The sequence below is a fragment of the Rhynchophorus ferrugineus genome, unplaced genomic scaffold, assembly GCF_030347505.1.
Source record: "Rhynchophorus ferrugineus isolate W39M unplaced genomic scaffold, kcgeb_rfMv2 rfM8, whole genome shotgun sequence".
Lineage (NCBI taxonomy): Eukaryota > Metazoa > Arthropoda > Insecta > Coleoptera > Curculionidae > Rhynchophorus > Rhynchophorus ferrugineus.
This window is the reverse complement of record NW_027472587.1, coordinates 3646582-3668995: the sequence shown is the minus strand read 5'-3', so window position 1 is coordinate 3668995 and position 22414 is coordinate 3646582. Positions and strand designations below refer to the sequence as shown.

The 22414-nt window shown below is 31.8% G+C and overlaps 1 protein-coding gene across 2 annotated transcripts in view; it reads left to right on the top strand.

Annotated features, from left to right (window-relative positions):
• Positions 1–22414, top strand: part of LOC143200523 (uncharacterized) — a 601550-nt gene that overhangs the window by 343160 nt on the left and 235976 nt on the right. The window lies entirely within an intron of this gene.

The following is a 22414-nucleotide window of genomic DNA, read 5'->3' as shown; positions in this document are numbered from 1 at the left end:
TCTGGAATATTTAAAAAATTGAGGACAAAATTTCTTAGTGAATGTCTTTTTGTGACCGAATTCGTCCCTTAATTTTTCAGTTAATTAACGTCTTCGGGTCAAACCAAATACGCAGAAGAGCGTTCTTTAAGTACATGTTATGTTTTGGCATCCATATACTGAGTGAATCTAAATAAAAAGTAAAAGAATAAACTTATAACAAAATAAATTATATATTTCTCATCTCTGTTCACAACTTTCCATACAAGTATTTTTTGGTTATTGCCGAGTACTCATTGAAATACATAAGTGCATTCAATGACTTGGTTTATGTTCGGTCAACATTTGCGATTATTTGCAAAGCCTCAAGCTCTTGTTATGTTACCAGGCGATGCGTCACTTTGGAGCGCCGCTCAATATGACGCAAGTTTTTTTTCTACTTATTTAAACAGCTTGATTATGCTAATATGCTAATAATGCAGCAAATTTATAATTTCACAGTTTATTATTTATTAATTAAACATTCAAAGTTTAAGTTACATCTAAACCATGAAAACATATATATATATAGTGATATTATCTATGTTACTCAGGAATATTTAAAAAATTGAGGACAAAATTTTCCAGTGAATGTCTTTTTGTGACCGATTTCGTCCCTTAATTTTTCAGTTAATTAGCGTCTTCGGGTCAAACCAAATACGCAGAAGAGCGTTCTTTAAGTACATGTTATGTTTTGGCATCCATATACTGAGTGAATCTAAATAAAGAGTAAAAGAATAAACTTATAACAAAATAAATTATATATTTCTCATCGCTGTTCACAACTTTCCATATAAGTTTTTGGTTATTGCCGAGTACTCAGTGAAATACATAAGTGCATTCAATGACTTGGTTTATGTTCGGTCAACATTTGTGATTATTTGCAAAGCCTCAAGCTCTTGTTGCCTTTTGATAGTGTTCGTATTGCAGTGAATATATGCTCTCTATGAGTTTCCATCATAAACATTGGTACTCAGAACTCTCGTACACCTGTTGTTTTACCTCGAAAATAGTTCTTTTTTAGTACTACATTAAGGTTATAGAAAAATCTGCAAGAATTATGTCATACAAATTATATTCCTGTAAAGCAAGTGTACTACAAGGAAGTGTATTAGGACCAATTCTTTACTTACTCTATACATGTGATATACCACAAAAAGAAAATATCATGTTGGCTACATTTGTATATGAAACTGTGATTGTTGTTTTAAAAAATAGCGAAAAAGCCACAGGCAGGTGATAATATAAATAGTTGGGCCCGAACGACATAATAAATATTAACTAACTATAATTACGTGGTTACTTAAATCAAGTAAATATGTGCATGTGCAGGTTAAGCATAATCGAACGCAAAAGCACCAGCAATGAGTACATAATAATATCGTTCCATTTAGTAACAACGCTAAGTATCAGGGAATATATCCTAATGCAAAAGTCTTCTGAAAGAAGCATGTAAAAAACAGAATGATATAACCAACTGGAGTTAAAATATAGGAAAACGTATTAGTTATGTGCTATGAAACCTACAATATACATTTTCAAGAACAAAATCCTGATTATATTGTTTTTCTTTTTTTTTAGAGATTTTAGTTTTAGTATATACTAATATTCAGTGCAGCTGAAACACGAAAAAATATTTCCAATAAAAATTCCAGCAGTTTAATACTTAATAGTATCAATACTTACCTCTCTAACGCATTTTATAGGTAATAACGGATCCTGAATTTTTAATAACAGTAATCACAAATAGTAAACAGCTATTTGAAGTTTATCGAAACAAGCAAAGCGCCAAAACAGCGTTTGCCGGTTTATAACTTTTTATTATCACTAATGTTTCGAAGAATTTTGCAGGAATTTGACAATCGAACCACTTTTGCAGGCTGATTCGGTTACATGTTCAAACGTATCAGACAGCATTGTATATCTATTTAACTAGAATAAATTGAGAAGGAAAATATTGTCTGGTATTAAAACGAATTTATATTGATTGATAAAACAAGTATATATTGATGACGTGAGTTCACCGCTACTTTGTATAGATTGTACTACAGCTTTTTTACATTGTTTTTTTGGATTGAGAACAAAAAAGAAGGTAATTAATAATTTGGATAATACAGTGACAATTTTATGTTATTGTCTCAAGTTAATATTGATTAAAAATGACTCCCTCGAAAGCTACATTAATACTGTCCGAATTTCCCTCCTAATATATCTCGAAGTAAAAATAGCTCCATAGCAATATTGGCCCTAACGAAATATTCGTTTTAGCTCCGAGATTATTAGATTTTTAAAATTTTTCCGCTCCCCATTATTTGCATTATTAATATGCCGCCGGGGACACTTATTCAATTAGACGCTAGACAATGGATAAATCCACTTTATTGTCTCATCGGCTTAGCATTATTAAATTTCCGGAAGGCATGAAATTTCCTCCAAGTTTTGCAATAGCGACGGAATATCTCGGTGCGTTCGAATCGGTGTTGGGGTTTTGTTTGGTGTGGCGACGTCGTGTAGCTTCCAAAATTGCGCTTAATGATGGTCCGAATTACAGATTCTGCAAATAATTGAGGCCGCTGCGTCGGTATTATGACTGTGCCATTCAATTCTATGATATTAACGATAATAACATAATGACATTTACTAAATATTATTGTTAAACCATTATCGACAAGAAGTGAGTGAAATTTTAGATGACTTCTTTGGTGAATTCAATTTTGTAGTGGGGGAAAACTCTATTCTTGGAGGTAACTTATACATATAGAGATCTAGACTAATAGTTGAACAGGTAATGATAAAAAGCTGGTAAGATCAATTATTTAAACAAACTTAAAAGTATGTTTCAATAATAGATAGGCGGATATAATGGATTGGGGAAAAATACTTTCGTTTTTTAATATTTTCTGGACCTGTTATAATCAATTAGCGTTTGCAACTTATCTGGTACAAACATGGCTCGGTCACAGCAGATCCTGTAAGATTTCTGGCTAAAACAATTAAGAAGAGGTCTAAAGCTGACCCAACCAATAGAGAAGCTTTACAGAAACCGAATGAAATGATAGTCGAACAGAGCAAGGTCCGAGCTATACGGTAACAGCATCAAAGCCCGCTATTTAATATATCGAGCCTACCTGCTTCAGTCGGATTAATATTGATAGTAGACAGAAGAGGTATAAATAGATTAGTAAAGGATTGAGTTAATGGTTTAGCTAAGTTCAAGCCTTAGAGGTTTTACTTATATAGGCGAAATCGAGGAAATGTTTTGCGTGATCCTACCAATGCTGGCTCTGAGACCATTTCTCTATTGATTCATTTGAATTTCCTCACAAGAGTATTTTATTGGCCAATTTCTATAACCCGATTGTTTGTTCCTATGGTTTGTTTAGGACGCCATTTTTGTGTGTCTGACATTGAGTACGATCAGCATTTTAAATTATAATCACTTTTATTTGATTATAATGTATCTTGATTCTCAGAAATATTCTGTATACAGTATATGCGCGGAAATAAAAAATCAGGCGTCATTTTCCAAGGAAGAAAGAACCCAAATTAGCAATATTAAGGACGTGTGTGTAACTCAGCGTTGCTTTTACCTGGTGCATGTGCAATTATTTATATAGAACATTTGTATTCATATATATTGTTATTAATAGGAATACAGCAGAGGCAATAATGAAAATATTAGCTACACCCTAAAAGGAAAACCTGTCCAAATTGGGCGGTGGGAAAATTACATTGAAGGTAAATGTGATTATATTACATGAAAAGTTTTTGTTATCTTTTAAAAAGTTGCTTGTAGAGTGCCGTCAATTAAAAACTTAATTATTTCCAAGGGGTTCATTTACTTCAAACAAATGTACACTGGTTAATATACTTATAATTAATATTTTGGCTTAAGGCTCCTGAACCAAGATAACCTTTTCAACAAAGATGTTAAAAAAATACATCAATACAAAATGAAATTATAAAATTTGCAGATCGATAAGATGAGCTTGATTTTATAAATAAGACGTTGTTTTATTATATTGTTAATTGATTCTTAAGCTGTCTCTTTAACTACTCGATTTTACCATAACAAGAACGCAGTAATAATTTTGATATATAGTTATCATACATTTTAATTTTTTATCGTCGTTCTTTAAAGTATTAACTTTTGGTATGTTTTCTCCATTCTGACGTATATCATACAATTTAGCGGTTTTAATGATCCGTTCTACGATTTTCGCAATAACATTGTAAAAATAATTATAACTTGTCTCAATATATTTTTGCGTTGAACAAGTAAGTCAAATATATACAGACACATATTTTTACCTGTGCTGCTCTGCTTTCAGAATGAGGGAACAAAAGATAGGAAATTTAATACATATTATTTAAATTGATAGCACTAAAGAAATATGAAATACGGAAAAAGCGCTATAGACAATTTTGATTATATTTGCCAGGAGATATGTTATGTATTCAATTAGATTGCAGCTTTTTCTTATATTCGCATTTAATTATTTTTTATTTATATATATTTATATATATTATTTATATATTTATATATTTATATATTATTTATATATTTTATACATATTTATATATATGTATATATATATATATATATATATATATATATATATATATATATATATATATATATATAAGGTTGGCCACGTGATGCTTATTAAGTCCTCGACCAATGAAATGTTTTTCTATAAAAATATCTTCTTTACAGGTGCCTGTAATCGTAATTTAAACTAACCAATGAAATTAAGCGAAATGACATTCTCAGCGCCTTCCTGCTGAGACTACACAATTCTAAAACTATTTTTATTAAGTAAACACTCTATATATTACTCTATGGTTCGAGCAACTCACAGTGAATAGTTCCTTTCCAATCCAACAATTCTATAAACACTTAGCATCAGTTTCCTTGACGTTAATGATAGCATTACAGCGATTTATAACTCTTCTCCATGTTCTTTATACGTGATCAACTTTTCTTTACTTAAATTAATATAAAGTAAGCAGCGATTTACAAAATCAACCCAAGCATCGAGTTCATCAAAATTTTTTTATGACTGATGTTTAATTCGGTTAAAGATTTAGAGAAGGTGATTTTATTTCTTTCTCTCTTAGATTCCTGGTAATGAACCTGAAGGTTCTGAGTTCGGACATCTAGAATATGGCTCGCTGAATACTTTCAGAAATCAGAAATCCTTGCCTCGATGGGAAACGTACGCTAGCAAATTCTCAAAGGGTTCAAGTGACTGAGCTTACTGTATCACCAATAGTCTAGGAAAACATGCTCTCTGACTACACCTTCATGAAAACCCCAAAGCTTCTCTGATACTATATGACAAACCCTGAGAAGTTGCATAATATGCCCTAGTAAAAGTGCTCATTCACATTAACTGAAAAAACACCACTGTAACTCATTGGTGAATGAGAAGTTTTTCAAAATTGTTGAATCTGAACTAATGTTTGGTTTAGTCTTTAAAGAGTTGTAATTAACTTGTTGTGACTATAACCAATTTGACCCAACTAAGAACTATTGTCTATAATAGAAATTTTAAGTTAAATTCTGACATCTTCCATATAAGTTGGAAACTAATTATATTAATATTGTATAAGTATGTAAGTATAAATAGTGTATATACAATTTAAAAAATACACAAATACAAATCATCAAAAACAAGCATAACGCAGTAGAGACCCTATCCAGGTAGAATACATTAACAACCACACCGAAGTTGTAATTGTTATTAGGTGAGCGACATTTATCTTAACATAGCCTAGACTCTATGAAAATAACCGATTTCTCGTAGAAATGCCAGTCTGTCCGTATTTCCTCCTGTTAAGGAATTCATAAAGTTATGCAGCCCATACATAGAACTGATCTGGGTGAGTCGGGGATAGTCGTCCAGTAAGTGGTGGACCCATGTAAGGGCAACGTGACAAAAGCTCACAGTGTGCAGGCGGGCTCCAAGTCATCAAATGCTCGTGCGAGTGTGACAACACAACAGTGACCCAATCTCATTCAAATTGCAATCAAACCAAATTGTTTTTGGGCAGTTCAAAGAAACTATTTTCTTTTATTATCACCTGAATTACCTTTTTAAATCAGACATTAATTAATAATAATATTATTAAACAACAGGCCAACGGATGAACTTGATACGATTGTCGTAAATACCAAGAAGCGCAATATTGAGAAATAATTCTTCGTTATAGCGAAGCTTTCCACTGATTCGATATTATTAAACTGATGAGCGAAAAAGCACTTCAAATTTACATCAATTCCGTAAATTTTAATAGGGTAAGTGGCTCATAACGGTATTAAAAACTCAAATAATTAGATATCTCCTTCCGCAATATTCCCTGTTTAATTATTAATTTTGCCGTCGTCTTCTTCTCGGTTTAATTGGTCTGTATAATCGGGCCTTCGGATATTTTGATGGATATTACGCCTGTTTTTCAGACAGGAAGCATTTTCGACACAGATTTTGATTAAATTTTATATATAAGAGTATTTAGATTATACCCTTTATAACACTTAAATGGTTATTTATTAGCGATTATGTCGCCAGATGTCGCCACACTTCGAAACATTTTAACATAACCTTCAAATTGCAGTGCTATTAAAATATTGCTTTTTGAAGGGAAAAATACAGTTGAAGCACAAACTTGGCTTGATGCCAAGTTTTCGGACACTGCCCCCAGGAAAATCAACAATCAAGGATTGGTATTCTAAGTTTAGAAGTGGTGAAATTAACACCGAAAGCGGTGAACGAAGTGGACGCCCAAAAGAGTTTGTTATCGACGAAAACATTTTAAAAATACCTAATGATTTTGAATAATCGTAAAAGAGTGGGAAAACGCAACAGTCGGCTGGCAAGGTTGTGGCGTCTATATTTTAAGATGCGTATGGGATAATTATCATTGATTACCTTGAAAAAGGAAGGACCATCAACAGCAACTATTACATAGCATTATTTGACCGTTTGAAGGACGAAATCGCCGGAAAACGGCCGCATTTGAAGAAAAAGTGCTGCTTCACCAAGGCAATGCACCGTGTCGCAAGTCAGCGAAAACGGTGACAAACATCCATGAATTTGGCTTCGATTTGCTTCCTTCCACCGTATTCTCCAGATCTGCCCACTATTTGCTGTTCTCAAAAGAATGCTCACTGGAAAGAAATTTTCGTCGAATGAATAGGCGATCGCCGAAACTGAGGCGTATTTGGAAGGAAAGGACCAATCGTACTACAAAAATGGTATCGAAAATTTGAGCGTCGCTATAATCACCCTTGAAGGAAATTATGTTTAATAAAAAAACTAATTTTGCCAAAAAAATGTGTTTTACTGGTAGGCCAGTAATTCAATTGATTTGTTGGAAAAATACATGGGTTTATTGGAAGCAAATAACAATTATCTGTATATAATAAATTGTTATTGAAACCGATATTGACATACGGATTTCAATCCCTATAGGATGTCCCTCAAAATGTGATATAAATACAATACAGGTTTTCCAGAACAAAGCCCTGGTAAGTATTGTATATGCATCTAGATATTACAAGCCTGATTTACCGATATCGTCAGATATTCACTGCCACTCAGGAAATCAAGAGAATCTCAGGGAAATATGAGGAAAGACTTCACTCTCATATCAATATCGAAGTAATACAACTCTTAAAAAAGAACGATCTTTTGTAATGTAGTGAAGTGCATTTAATAAAAAAATAGCAGTGTTAATACATATACATTATTACACCAGAGAGATTAAGATAGGGCCGATGGGTAACCCTAGAAGTAACAATGTAATAAATATATTTTTTTAAATTATCTGATTTTTTTAATAAAATCAATAACAAGAAGCTTTAGAAATATGTAGAAAAACTGTTCTAAAATAAAACATAAAAAACAGGTAGAAACGTCTTAACCTTTACTGATCAATAACAATTAGATATGTACCGAAGAAACGACTTTTATAACGTTCCTTTCTGATGTAAATTATGAAAAGATGGTACGTTTTCTCGAGACGTTCCTTTTGATTTTCCGAAATAAACGGACTATAAAATTACAAGGTGAACACGGAGATTTTATCAATTTAAAATTTAAATTCCGAAAGGCCGTACAATCAGACTTCCAACCATTCTTAAGATTTTATCACTTTTGTCCATTCATTTATTTCGTAATGTTGGAACGGAGACGGAAAGTTGGCGTAGTCGGAATGGAACGACAAAGGAGTCAATTATAACGCAAGAGGGATAAAGCTCCTTTTCGTTAAACGATGAATATTAACAATAGGAACATTGGTTAATGTCGAAACGGTTTGACGAAATGTGCGTTAGATTTACTCAAGACGTACTAACTGACTGGAAATAAAACTGAAATATTCTAGTGATCGCGGAAACAGTTCATTAAGATGCATCGATTTTCCTGGATTATGAAACTATGAGCTGAATGTGAAAAATACTCTGATATGTTATTCATGTCCTTATTTTATTATTTTGTTAATAAAATGCTGATATCAATATTGAACCTTGTAGTCATATTTTCATTGCGGATATCTTAAAGTAAAGGATCCGTGAATATACACATATTATGCTACACACATATCAAATGATACACACATATCAAATAAAATTTATTTTAACAGTTTGTTATATCTAATGCATATATTATCAACGAAATATGCTTTAAATTTACTCAAGACGTACTAACTGGCTGGAAATAAAACAGATATCCTAGTGATCGCGGAAAGAAACGATTCCCTGCAATATGAATTTGTGAGATGAATGTGCAAAACTCTAATGTGTATCTTTATTTTATTGTTTCGTTAATAAAGTGCTGATACCAATATTGAACTTTGTAGTCATATTTTCATTGCGGATATCTTAAAGTAAAGGATCTGTGAAGATACAAATATTATGTAATTCAATTCTAAAATATATCCAATAAAAAAGTTATCTCACGTCATCTAAATTTATGAAGTCAAAACGTCGTAATGTTGGCACATATCTATAACAAAATTCTAAGATAAATGAAATTTATTTTAACAATTTGTTATATCTAATGCATATATTATCAACAAAATATGCTTTAAATTTACTCAAGACGTACTAACTGAGTGGAAATAAAACTGAGATATACCAGTGATCCCGAAAATAGTCTATTAAAATGCATCAATTTCACCGCAATATGAAAATGTGAGCCGAATGTGCAAAACTCTGATATGCTATTTACATGTTTATTTTAATATTTTGTTAGCAAACTGCTGATATCAATATTGAACTTTGTAGTCATATTTTCATTGCGGATATCTTAAACTAAAGGATCTGTGAAGATACAAATATTATGTAATTCAATTCTAAAATATATCCAATAAAAAAGTAATCTCACGTCATCTAAATTTATGATGTCAAAACGTCGTAATGTTGGCACATCAACTTTGATTTTTGGTTTATTCTAGCTTTGATCTATAACAAAATTCTAAGGTAAATAAGATAATGAAACAAAAACAATGTTATTAAATGAAATTTATTTTAACAATTTGTTATATCTAATGCATATATTATCAACAAAATATGCTTTAAATTTACTCAAGACGTACTAACTGAGTGGAAATAAAACTGAGATATCCCAGTGATCCCGAAAATAGTCTATTAAAATGCATCAATTTCACCGCAATATGAAAATGTGAGCCGAATGTGCAAAACTCTGATATGCTATTTACATTTTTATTTTAATATTTTGTTAGCAAACTGCTGATACCAATATTGAACTTTGTAGTCATATTTTCATTGCGGATATCTTAAAGTAAAGGATCTGTGAATATACACGTATTATGTAATTCAATTCTAAAATATATCCAATAAAAAAGTAATCTCACGTCATTTAAATATATGATGTCAAAACGTCGTAATGTTGGCACATCAACTTTGAGTTTTGGTTTATTCTAGCTTTGATCTGTAACAAAATTCTAAGGTAAATAAGATAATGAAACAAATATAATGTTATCAAATATAACTTATTTTAACAATTTAGTACATGTAACGAATATATTATCAAAGCATTTAAACTACAGTAAATTATACAGCCACAATAGTTTGTAGGTTAGACTAAGAATGAAGGAAAAATATCGATATATTGATATATTTACTCTACACTCTTTTTGTTACCGTCTTGCCAAAGGTGACGCAATGTTCCATTTTAGAAAATTCTTGTCTCGTCTAGATAAAGAAATTGAAATAACAAAATTGCTTAATTATATTATATACTTTTAAAAATTTATTATTTTTAAAGTAATAACTATAAGTCCCACTAGACTCCTTCGTGGGGTATCTTTACACTACTTAATTAGTATGTTTTCACCTAATACTATCACATTCCTCAAGCAGCTGCATATCCCCTAATTTTCTATAGATACTTCTGCAGTATTCTCTAAACCAATTGTATTAAATTATGTTCATATCAAAAAAATACTCAGTGGTCTTACATATTTCATGAATTGTATCTCTAATAGAGCTTACATCACGGAAGGTGACCATGATTCGTCAACCGTTTCGTACATGGACGCTTTCTTTTCGACGAATGCAACTTTATATTTTAGTTACATACCCATTTAGGCCCAAACTAATATTTAGGGCAGCTGCATTTCGAATAAAACCACACCAAATTAGTATATTAATAATTAATACTATCAATATTTTTTTTATAGGTTGATTCGGTTACATGTTCGGATATACCATACATTATTCTATCTACGTCTAACTAGAATAAAGTGAGTAGGAAAATCACGGAAAAGAAATTACAAAGTGCAATAGGCAATACATTATACATCCTGATGACGTGACTTCACTGTTATTTTGGACAAACTATATTATCGATGTAGACTTTAATGAAAGGCTTGTTATTTAAATTGCGATTAGGATATCATCCTGGCTTATAGGAAAATCCTTCAAGAGTATCATTGCTTATTTCAAAATCCATTTCTGCGCTAGACCAGAATCCTGTGAAAAGAATTCATTGTATTTTTTCCTTCACATCTTGAAAAACATTTTTTTTTGGTTTTGAACAAATCATTTTTGCCTTAAATGCTAATTAATGGGATTATTAAAAATACAACAGAATAGGCATATAGATGACTATCTTCCAAATACGAAATTGTAACTAAGGTTGGTCCTACGAAACCACCAGAGGGCGCAACAAGAGGGAATATTTTGTTTATGTAATGTTTAACTTATTAATATTATATTAATTTTAAAGCACTATTTAACGTGACAATGTTTAATAAATATACAAAATGCTTTATTAGCATATTTCAAGAGTACCTTCATTAAATATTTTGATATTCTAGCAACTTTTCAACACTTAATTATTTCTTATGCCTATATTTTCTTATTTCAATATATTGCTAAAGATGCTCCAGATAATTAATTTTATTAAATACAATATTTGCTGAAGTAAAATTAGTGAGAGGTGATTCAATTCCTGCTACGGTTAGCTAATATTTAGACAACACAACATAATAACAATAGCGGAATAATAAAGAGATTTATAAATAATATTAAAGTATAACAATCAAAAGCTATGTAATATAGAAATATCTGTAACAATTCTTTTCGTATTGCCTCCAATATTCCTGATCGTAAAGACATATATAATTTTACTCATTGCATTATTTACGTTGACCATAATGAAAGGCTTATTGCTTGCATCTTGGTGAAGCAGCGATCTTTCACGTGAAGAGCAAATCTTCTGGTACTTATGTAGAAGCTCATAAAATTTTTCTTAAGTTCATCATTTGTCAGTTATTGAAAACCTTAAAAATACAAAGCAATACCACAAAAACACAATCACACTATCGCAGGATATTTGTCTAGTTTTTGTTGATCTTAAAATGCGTTTTTCTATACAAATCAAAATAATCTTAACAAAACCATTTGGAAATAAAAGAATTAGAAATACATGTGGAATTTGCATAATTCGAGTGGGGTTATAACAAGGAGAAGGGCCAAGTTTGATCTTATTTTTAATATACATAGACCAAAGAATTTCTTTACCCAAATTGAGAATATTTAGGGGGAACCTGCATGTATTCTAAACCGTTGAACGTTTTTCCATTTTAAAAAGGCATCTATTGAGAAAAATTGGTAAAATTTTTTGTTAGTCAAGATAATTTTCTTCATTTTTTACAATTTTTTCCCATAATTATGGCAACATAGCAATGTCGTATTGAAAAACGAGGCTTGGCTTGATAGCTGTCCATTGTCGCAATCGTATACCAGCCGAGCCATGTTATATCGTGGTAATCAGACATTATATTCATGAAAATTCTGTTTCATTGTCGATGTAGATGGCTCTCCTGGGTTAACTTATAACTTTTTGCACTAGAGAATATCGTAGCAGATCTACTCTGAATAGCTACTCACAATTCGCTGCAGATAAATTGTCTTTTGTGCCAGATAATAAATGAAACCACGATGTTGAAAAGGTTCGAAATGGCATTTTCAATCAATTCGTGTGGTAGCTATTTTCTTTCTTTTTGGATCTTTCCCATCGAATTTAAATATCTGGAAAGAGTTGACTCATCAATTGCTAAGATGCCTGAAAGTTCGTAGAGAATTTCAGCAGGGCTTTCTTCTAACAAACCTTATAATTTATTGTTTTGGAACTTTCTTGATTATACAGACTTGTCAGTTAAATTAAAATCACAACAAAAGTAAAGAATACTTGCTATACATGCTAAATACTTAACAACACTAAATGGAAAAGGGTATATTTAGCAATTAGGTTCGGTCGTTTAGCGATTGCTTAATTAATACCTTCACCAATAAATATCGGTGATTAAAATACATGCAAATACGTATTAGTTGACCTATTTAATTGACAGTACTAAAAGAACAATATATATATTTATTATATATATTATATCAGTATATTATATATTTATGTATGCAATATATCTATCTCATATCATGAATGTAAATGTTAATGTATCAGCATCACTCTCAACACTAATTGCTATTGTTAACCAATTAAACAAACACCCCATCTATTACACAATCAGGATATTCAACTTCAGGTCAATGAACGTAATATATCCTTATTCGATTCGGCAGTTTGATATTTGACGAGAATTTGTCGTATGAATTTAGCCTCTAACGCCTTTTAAGCATCCCAAAACTTGGAAGTATCTTTGACACCAAAATCTCAACAAAACTTTATACAGATTATTCCCAGAGTTCGGAAACCTTATATTAAAATTCATGTATATAAATTAAAAAAAAAATTAAGTCAAATTTCAGTTATTTTATTAACGTTTGTTAGTATTGTTTATATTTTACTGTAATTATATTTTACACCAAAAAATATACACATATATAGTATATCCAAAAGAGCAGTGAACTCTAGTTACCCCGATTTATGACGACAAAACGTTGACATTTTACGCATTTTAGTTTATTCTAGCTTCAATATATAACAGCATTCTAATATAAATAAAATAGTGAAAAAAGAATGTTATAAAATATAATTTATTTTAACATTACAGTATATCTAATGCATATATGATACAAGGAGTGAAACTACCTTAATTAACCAGCCACTAGGATTCATTCTTTCCTTGTACATTTTAACTAAATGCTGATGTATATTCTGAATAATTACACACATGTTAGTGTTGAGAACAATCGACTGAAATCGACTGTTTAGTAATTGACTACTTTTTACTATCGACTGTTTCAGTCGCTATTTTTGGTTCGACTGTTTTTCCTAGTGACTGTTTTCAGGCGCTAGTTTCGGTCCGACTGATTTTATTACTATTTACTATCGACTGTTTCAGTCGTTTATTGTAGTTACTATTTTCGGTTCTACTAGTTCATTCGACTCAATTTTAACAATGTGGCTGTGTCGTCCTGACCCCGACCTTGAAAGTAATGCGCCGAATTTATGCTTATATAGATTTATATGTAACTAGCGACCCGCCCCGGCTTCGCACGGGTGCAATGCTGATACTAAATTAAATACACTACAGAAAAAATATGAACGTTGTATATAAAAACATAGCGGCCCGCTCCGACTTTGCACGGGCATAAAATATATATGCCTATGTCACTCAATGAAAACATGATTAAAATCGATCCAGTATTTTTGGTTCATTCATTACTGCCCTTGGCCTGCACGCATTAAATTTGGAGTAAAACAATTCCTCTTCCCCTATACTTACTATGAAGATTTCCTGCTATCTTTGGAATATGTAAATTCATACAATTTTTATTACACATTTTTAAACGCAAATTTTAAATGCGTAATATCTCCGAAAATATTTGTTTAATTTACATGCTGTAAGATTTAAGCTCACATAGGGATATAGGGACAGAAAAGGCGACTTTGTTTTATACTATGTAGTGATATATGTGGTTTTATGTCTTTTTGTAGTTTGCATGTGAAAAACTTTATATTGTAAATTAATATAGCAGCATTTTGGAACGCTAGTTTTCGAGAGCAAAAAAATTAAATTGTAAGATACTTTTGAGTGGTATAGTAAGTAATACGTTGGGCTGGTATAATAGGTAATGCTTTTTTGATAAACTTTAATGATTTTTGTCTAAGCCTTTTGTGTTTGTCAATACTTTCTTCCTAAAATCTTGAAAACCAAAAATTAGGTTACAAAGGTTTCAGAAATTGCATCGATTCCAAAAGATTTCAAGATTGTTTTGCTGTAGCAGTTGTTAAATATCTTTTAAAAATATTAACGGTAAAGAGGTGAATAAATTATATTAAATATTTGTAATAAATACATTTTCTTATAACAAAACTCTATTATTCAACAATTTGTTTTGATGGCTGTTAAGAAGAGCACTACAGTTTTTATTGGTTGACGAATGGACTATCTTAACATCTGAATGTGTTCAACTTTTAAAGCCCATTGAAATAATGACCACCAAGTTATCTGGTAAAAGATATGCCACGATGTCTTTAATATTATACTGTTAATAAGAGGACTGAAGCATTCCATCTAATCCAGGATTTTAACAAGTGAATGGGGAAAAAAATACGAAATTGTCTATTGGATGTCATCAATAAAAGACTGGCAATTTTAGAAATGAACACGATATGCGGGAAATCCATATTTTCAGATCCTAGATTTAAAAAAGCAGGATTTGGTATTGCAAATAATGCCGAGGCGATACAAAAAGTTATCACAAAAGAGATATCTTCCATTCTTCCAACTTCAAAAAATACAAATATAGTTCCACAACTCGAAATTCAGCACACAAGTACTGACCAAGAATGTACTGACATCTGGAGATACTTTGATAAAAAATGACTAGAATGGAAGAAGTAATTACTCCAGTAACTTTACAGATTAAGCAGTATTTAAAAATGCCACTTATTGGGCATTTAGAAAACCCACTGGATTTTTGGCAAGCTCATGAAATGACACTACTTGACGGGAGAAAAGTTGAACGTGGTAATATTCCTGAACAGTAATTTAAAAACACTTCTGTTAAAAAATAAATAAAACTTTTCTTTAAAAAGGGTCTGGTAGTTATTGTACAATCATTTTTAGGTTCGTCATGGATTAGATATTTCAATGATTAGGTATACGTTTACATTTTATTTAGTAGTTATGGTTATTGAACATCTCTAGTTTTCAGTTGTATTGTACTATTTATATTTATTATACTATGTTATTTAAAAATAGCAATTAATATTTTAAAATATGATAAAACATATGTGGTGTTATTATTCCATTCCCTTTCACTAATCCACAGAACATTCAGTATAATAGTAATCCTACTTCCTTTAAAATTATATTATTTATTACATGTTACTAGAAATTAGTAATATTTTGCTTTCTTTTCTTTTTTAAAGTTAGAACGTGAATGAATATATATACTACCATTAGAGAGTATAAACACATTTAAAATTCCACTCCAAGCATTTATTTCCGTCCCTTCCTATCTCGCAATTTATACAGACAAGAATTCCTATATCTTCATCTGACATCACGCATAGAAAAAACAGTCGAACCGTGCAGTTGACTGAAGATTTTTTTTTTTTTTTTTTTTTTTTTATAATTATATACATTGTTACTAGTCGTTGCCGACTAACCTACAATTTGTCCTTATAATAGCTTAAATCTAGGTATATATCTAATAGGACTCATCAGTCCTACATAGTCTCTAACATAATAATAATTGTTTTAACACTTTGAGTTTTTTCTAATGCACCTCACTGCACTACACTACAACACACTACACTAGTTCAAATGGTTTGGTCCTTTTGAGTCTGCGTCCGGTTTTGGTGTTGTCCAAGAGTTGTAATACTTCGAAATTAACATGAGAGTGAAGTCTCTCCTCATGTCTCTTTGCAATTCTTTTAATTTCTTGATTGACAGTCGGTATCTGAAGATCTCGATGTAAATAAATGGTCCGGTAATATCTGGGTGCACCTACGATGCTTCTTAGGACTTTGTTCTGGAAAACTTGTATTAGATTTATGTTGCTTTTTGCGGAACATCCCCATAATTGTATTCCGTATGTCCATATAGGTTTTAATATTTGTTTATATAGAAGTAATTTATTATGTATAGTTAATTGAGATTTTCTTCCAATTAGCCAATACATTTTTCTATATTTTAACTCAAGTTCTTTTCTTTTCTTTTTGACATGTTCCTTCCACCGTAGTTTTGCATCAAGTGTCATTCCGAGATACTTAGCATTATTGCTGTATGGTATGACAGTGTGGTTTATGGTCAATGGTGTAAGCGCGGCCTGTTTATAGGTGAATTGAACATGCACAGATTTGTTTTGGTTAATTTGTATTTTCCAGATTTGGGTCCATTTATTTATAGCGTCAGTAGCCTGTTGTAGGTTTCTGGTTGCATCTTCGCTATTGTTTCCGACAGCAAGAATAGCAGTATCATCAGCAAATGTAGCCATTGTAATGTTTTCGATTTGTGGTATATCACATGTATAAAGTAGGTACAGAATTGGCCCCAGTATACTTCCTTGTGGTACACCTGCTTTAGCTTCTTTTATTGTAGAGTAAGCTTCCTCTTGTTTCACTCTAAACATTCTGGCTGTGATGTAGGATTTTAATAGTTCGGTGTGTTGCTTCGGTAATATTTTCTGTAGCTTATGGACGAGGCCTTTGTGCCATACCTTGTCGAAAGCTTGTGCTACATCTAAGAATACAGCTGAGCATACTTTATTATCTTCATAGGCTTTTTCAATAACATCTGTTATTCTATGCACTTGATCAATCGTTGAATGTTTGGTAATAAACCCAAACTGGTGTGTTGGTATTAGGTTTTTTCTCTCTATAATTGGTTTTAATCTTTTCAAGAGGAGCTTTTCAAATACCTTAGCTATCATCGGTAACAGTGAGATAGGTCGATAAGCTTTTATATCATTTGGTGATTTTCCAGGTTTTGGAACCATTATTATTTCAGCCATTTTCCAAACGTCTGGGACATATTTCAGTCGAAATGCTGCATTGATTAAGTTAGTGAGCTTTATAATACCCTTTCTTGGCAGATTGTGCAGCAATTGCCCTGTTATTAAATCATAGCCTGGTGATTTATTTGGCTTGATGTTTGTTTTAATAACGTTGGTGACTTCTTTCGGAGTTGTTAATTGAATTGTCGAATTTTCGCCGTCTATGTCCGGTAAAGTATGTTCAATTTCACTTTCGTTTGGTTTGAAAGTTTTCTCTAAATGGTCAGCGAATGCTTCTGCTTTCTCCAGGTTGCTGCGTGCCCAACTTCCATGCATGTTTCTTATCGGAGGACTATGTAGACAGGATCGTTTTAGGTATTTAGTGGCTTTCCAGAGCGAATAGTCTGTGTTCTTGTCGTCTGTTAAATTTCGTAGATAGTTATTTATGGAATTGTTTTTAATTTCCAAAATTTCCCTCTTCAACCTTTGTGTTATGTTGTTTAAGATATTCTTATTTTCAGGTGTTCTATTTTGCTGCCATTTTTTCCGTAGTTTTCGTTTTTCAGCTACCATTTCCTTGATTTCTTTCGGGTAATTTATTCCTTTGGTTGAAGTTTTAATTTCTGGAGTGTTATTCCAAGCAGCCTGTTGGATGTCTGCAACGAATTTTTCGGTTTCATAATTTAATTGGTCTTCTGTCTTAAGGGGAACATTTAGTTGAATTCGATTGTTTATTTCTTCAACAAATCCTTCCCAGTCTGTCCTCTTGTTGGTTAATGTTGGATTTTGTTGTTTTCTTATAATGTTTTCACTCAGCGTCAAAATCACAGGTGTGTGATCTGAACTTAAGTCAAAATTTTCTTCAACTTCCATGTAGTTAGTGGTTATGTTTCTAGCTATAAAGAAGTCTAACAGGTCTGGAGTTTTCTCTGGATCGGTAGGCCAATAAGTTGGTTTTCCTGTCGACATGTAACTGCACCCTAGCTCAGCAGCTGCTTTATGTAATTCATTACCTTTAGTTGTCGTCATTCTAGATCCCCATCTTGTATTTTTAGCATTGAAATCACCACCGATTATAAATTTTTCTCCTAGGTTGTTTAGAACATTCAAGTAATTTTCTTTTTTTTGGTTGTATCTTGGAGGGCTATATATGGAAGCTAATGTAACCCTGTATTTGCTAGATATAACAGTTACTGCCGTTACCTGATTTTCTGCTAAACTGAGTCCGGGTTCTTGATGATGGCATATATTATTTTTTATTATTATTGCACTTCCTCCTCTTGCTGTGTTAGCTGGATGAATGGTGTGGTAAAAGTGATATCCTCTAAATTTAATAAAGGATTCCTTTGTCAAATGGGTTTCAGATATTAAGCAAATATCTATTTTTTGCAATTCTAGGAATACTTGTAGGTCAGCGTGGTGTTTCTGAATCCCATTAGCATTCCAAATTGCGATGCGGATGTCTTTACTTGCCATTTTTAGTTCTTGAGGCCACCGCCCTATTGTTTTCGAGTTTAAGTAATCTTTCAGAAAACGATTCAATAATCTTTTCCTGGTTGTCCAGCTTTGCTATAAGTTTCAATAGCAGTTCGTTGGTTGTAACGTCTTCTTTTTTTGTTTCTTTTTGAGCGGTTTGGTTTATGCTTTGAGCATAGGTCATTTCATCGTTGATTTCGTTGTACATTTTTGGTTGTTTATTTTGAGTCACTGTTTTTTGCTCTTTAGCCTGACTGATTTTATTTCTTCTCTCTTGGAATGTTTTCGCAACTACGCATCCTCTGTAGCTTGCTGGATGCGCTTCATTGCAATTCGCACATTTCGCTTTTGTTCCTTTGGGTTTTTTGCATTCTCCCGTGATGTGTTTTCCTGAGCATTTTACACACCTTGGTTCCCTTTTACAGAATTTTTGTGTGTGTCCATGTAATTGGCATCTCTTGCACTGTGGCACAAGATTTGCCTTTCTAAGAGGTTCTATTTTTACTTCGACTCCTAGAATTTGTTTAATTTCATAAATTGCTTTTATGTCCGTGTTATGTTGGAATGATAACATAAACAGTGGTAAAGGCTTCTTCTGGACAACTATTTCTCCATTGTTATTTTTATTTCGTTCTTTTTTCAGGATATTTGTGACGTCAGTACATTTAAGTCCATTTTTTATTAACTCTTCCACTATTTTAGTAGTTTTAGCTGTCGGTGGAAGCCCTCTTGCCATTACTTTAATGTCTCTGGTTTGCTTATCTTCATACGAGTGCCATTGTAATTTTAGGAATTCCAAGCACTCAGCAATTTTCGTAAAAGTTTTACGACATTCGGCGTTTAATTTGATTTGTCCATTGTTTAATGTTGTTGCTCTAAATAGTATATTATTTGTTTTCATTGTTTCATATAGCAAGTCAAAGTCTGTGACATTACTTACTATAATTGGAGGTGGTCTCGGCACTTTTATTTCTTTATTCAATTCTTGTGCTTTAATGGTTTTTGGTTGTTGTGGTGAAGCTTCAGGTGTATAGTTTGCTTTTCGTTTCTTATTTCTTTTAACTGTTATCCAGCCTACTTCTTTTTGCAATTCTTCCTCGTCTGTTTCATAGTTTACAGGCAATTTGTTTTCAGTGCACTGGTTCACTACGGGAATGCTAGTTGGATTGTATGTGTTTTGGTTTTTTATTAGGAGTTGTAGTGCATCTAATTGTTTTTGCATATTTGTTAGTGCAATTTCCAGATTCCGTCGGGCTGTTTTTTCGTTAATATACGCATTATAGAGAGCTTGCTCATTTTGCGTTCTCTTATGGTTTTCTTGACAAAAGATTTGATTCTGTTGTGCCAGATGAGCTTCACCTGACGTTGAGGATTGTGTTTCCATCTCATTTAGTCTCTGGTTCTCTCTATCAATCATTTTTATTTAATGAATAGTTTAATTCACGTTTTTACAAAAATTTCAGTACCGGTATTTGTTTCAGAACCGTTATATCGCCGCATTTGTGGTACAGATGATGCACCTCCGACCCTTAACAGCCCCCAAAATTTTACCTTTGTTACTTTATTGCAGTGACCATCGTTTTAAACACATTTTCACTAAACATTTAACGCGCAGTTTTAACACTGTTATTGTCGTCACGGTTTTTACTTATTTTTTAAAATCGCATTTGTGGCACAGGTAGTACACTTTCAAATTTATTACACTGACCGTCGCTCCAAACACGTCTTTACTCTACGAAGGTCGAACGACAACTTCGACTGAAGATGGTAATTACTATTTTTATGTCGCTATTTTTTTGACTAGCGCCTATTGCGACTGTTTCGACTGTTTCAGTCGATAGTTCCCAACGCTAACACATATATATGCACATATATCTTTCACACTGCATTACGATTTTCTACAGTTATCCTGTATTATTTATGTACTCCATTATTATTATTATTTAGTAATTATTTCATATTATTCAATATTAATCATTAATTATGTCCATTAGTTGTTTCCACCCTCATCGCCCTGTCTGTGTGTTTTCAGCATTCAATCATAATTCTACATCCAGAAACTTTAATTTACTCACTATCACTTTCTGAGCGACTATTTAAGTCAAACAACTAATCTGTTAATTTCCAATTTAACACTAGTTCACAACTCCACCATTTGTCAATTTCTTCCTCTGTATGTCTGATAGAATTCATCCAAACCAAAGGGTGTTATTGTAGATAATCATTTCCAAATAGTCAAACCGTTCTTGCCTGTATATCTCTCTCGACATGCATATCAACTGTAGTAATTATTTGCGCAATTCGATTTGATTTAATATGCAGAAATAGGGAGGAAGCCACTTTGTGGCCATATTATTCAACCATTTGATCTACCGTGCATCTTTTAATTTATATAAAACACAATTAATATTTAGTTCTGTAACATGGCATATTCAACACTTAATTTATGTTTTGCAAAGTAATTTTTAATTACGGCCTTTGCCGAGCACTTGATGGGATTATTTATTGGATTCCTGTTTCCAGTATGAAAAGCAATACAATTGCAATGAATTATTAAAAAATATTATAATATACAAAACCTAATCAAATGTTATTCTAACTTTTACCTTTTCCCACTAACTTTTATTGTCTTTGCCCTATTTTTATTAGCATATTGCCAAAGGTGGCCTAATGTGTCATTTTGAAATAACTATGTCTGTACAGAAATTAATATAATAAGTCTACCTTAATTTTATTATATGCTTTTAGGAATTATATTTTTTAAAAGCAATGCCTGGAAGTTGCGTTGGATCTTCTTGTAGGTTATCTTTATACTATTTAAATCCCATGTTTCCTAACAGTATTTGAAGTAATGACTCCCTTAAGTTTTCTATAGATACTTCCATATTATATATGACTACTAATAGTTATCTCTGAAATAATTGTATTAAGTTATGTTTATATTAAAAAAACCACTCACCGTTTTTTATACATTTCATAAAAAATTTAATCTCGAATAGAACTAATATCAAGGTATGTAGATATTTATTTTTGGTGTATTATAATTACTATATACTAATACCCATACTAATATTAAGTGCAGTTACAATACAATGAAAATATTTCCATTAAAAACCGCAGAAGCTTAATATTTTATAGTATAAGTACTTACCTCTACATTTTACCTCTCGCATTTTACTGTTAAGAACGGATCCCCATTAGCTCTTTCCTATTCGAACTTATTGGTTAGAAACGTAATCTGTTTCGGACTTATTTGAAGCACATATTTGAAAGTTATCAAACAAGCAAAGCGCCAAAACAACGTTTGCCCGTTTTGTAACCTCTCATTATCATTAATGTTTTGAAGAATTTTGCAAACATTTGACAACCGAACGATTTCGGCAGACTGATTCGCTTTTGTGTTCGAACGTATCAAACACCATTTTATCTCTTTTTAACTGGAATAAAATGGGAAGGAAAATATTCCCTGATATTAAAACAAAT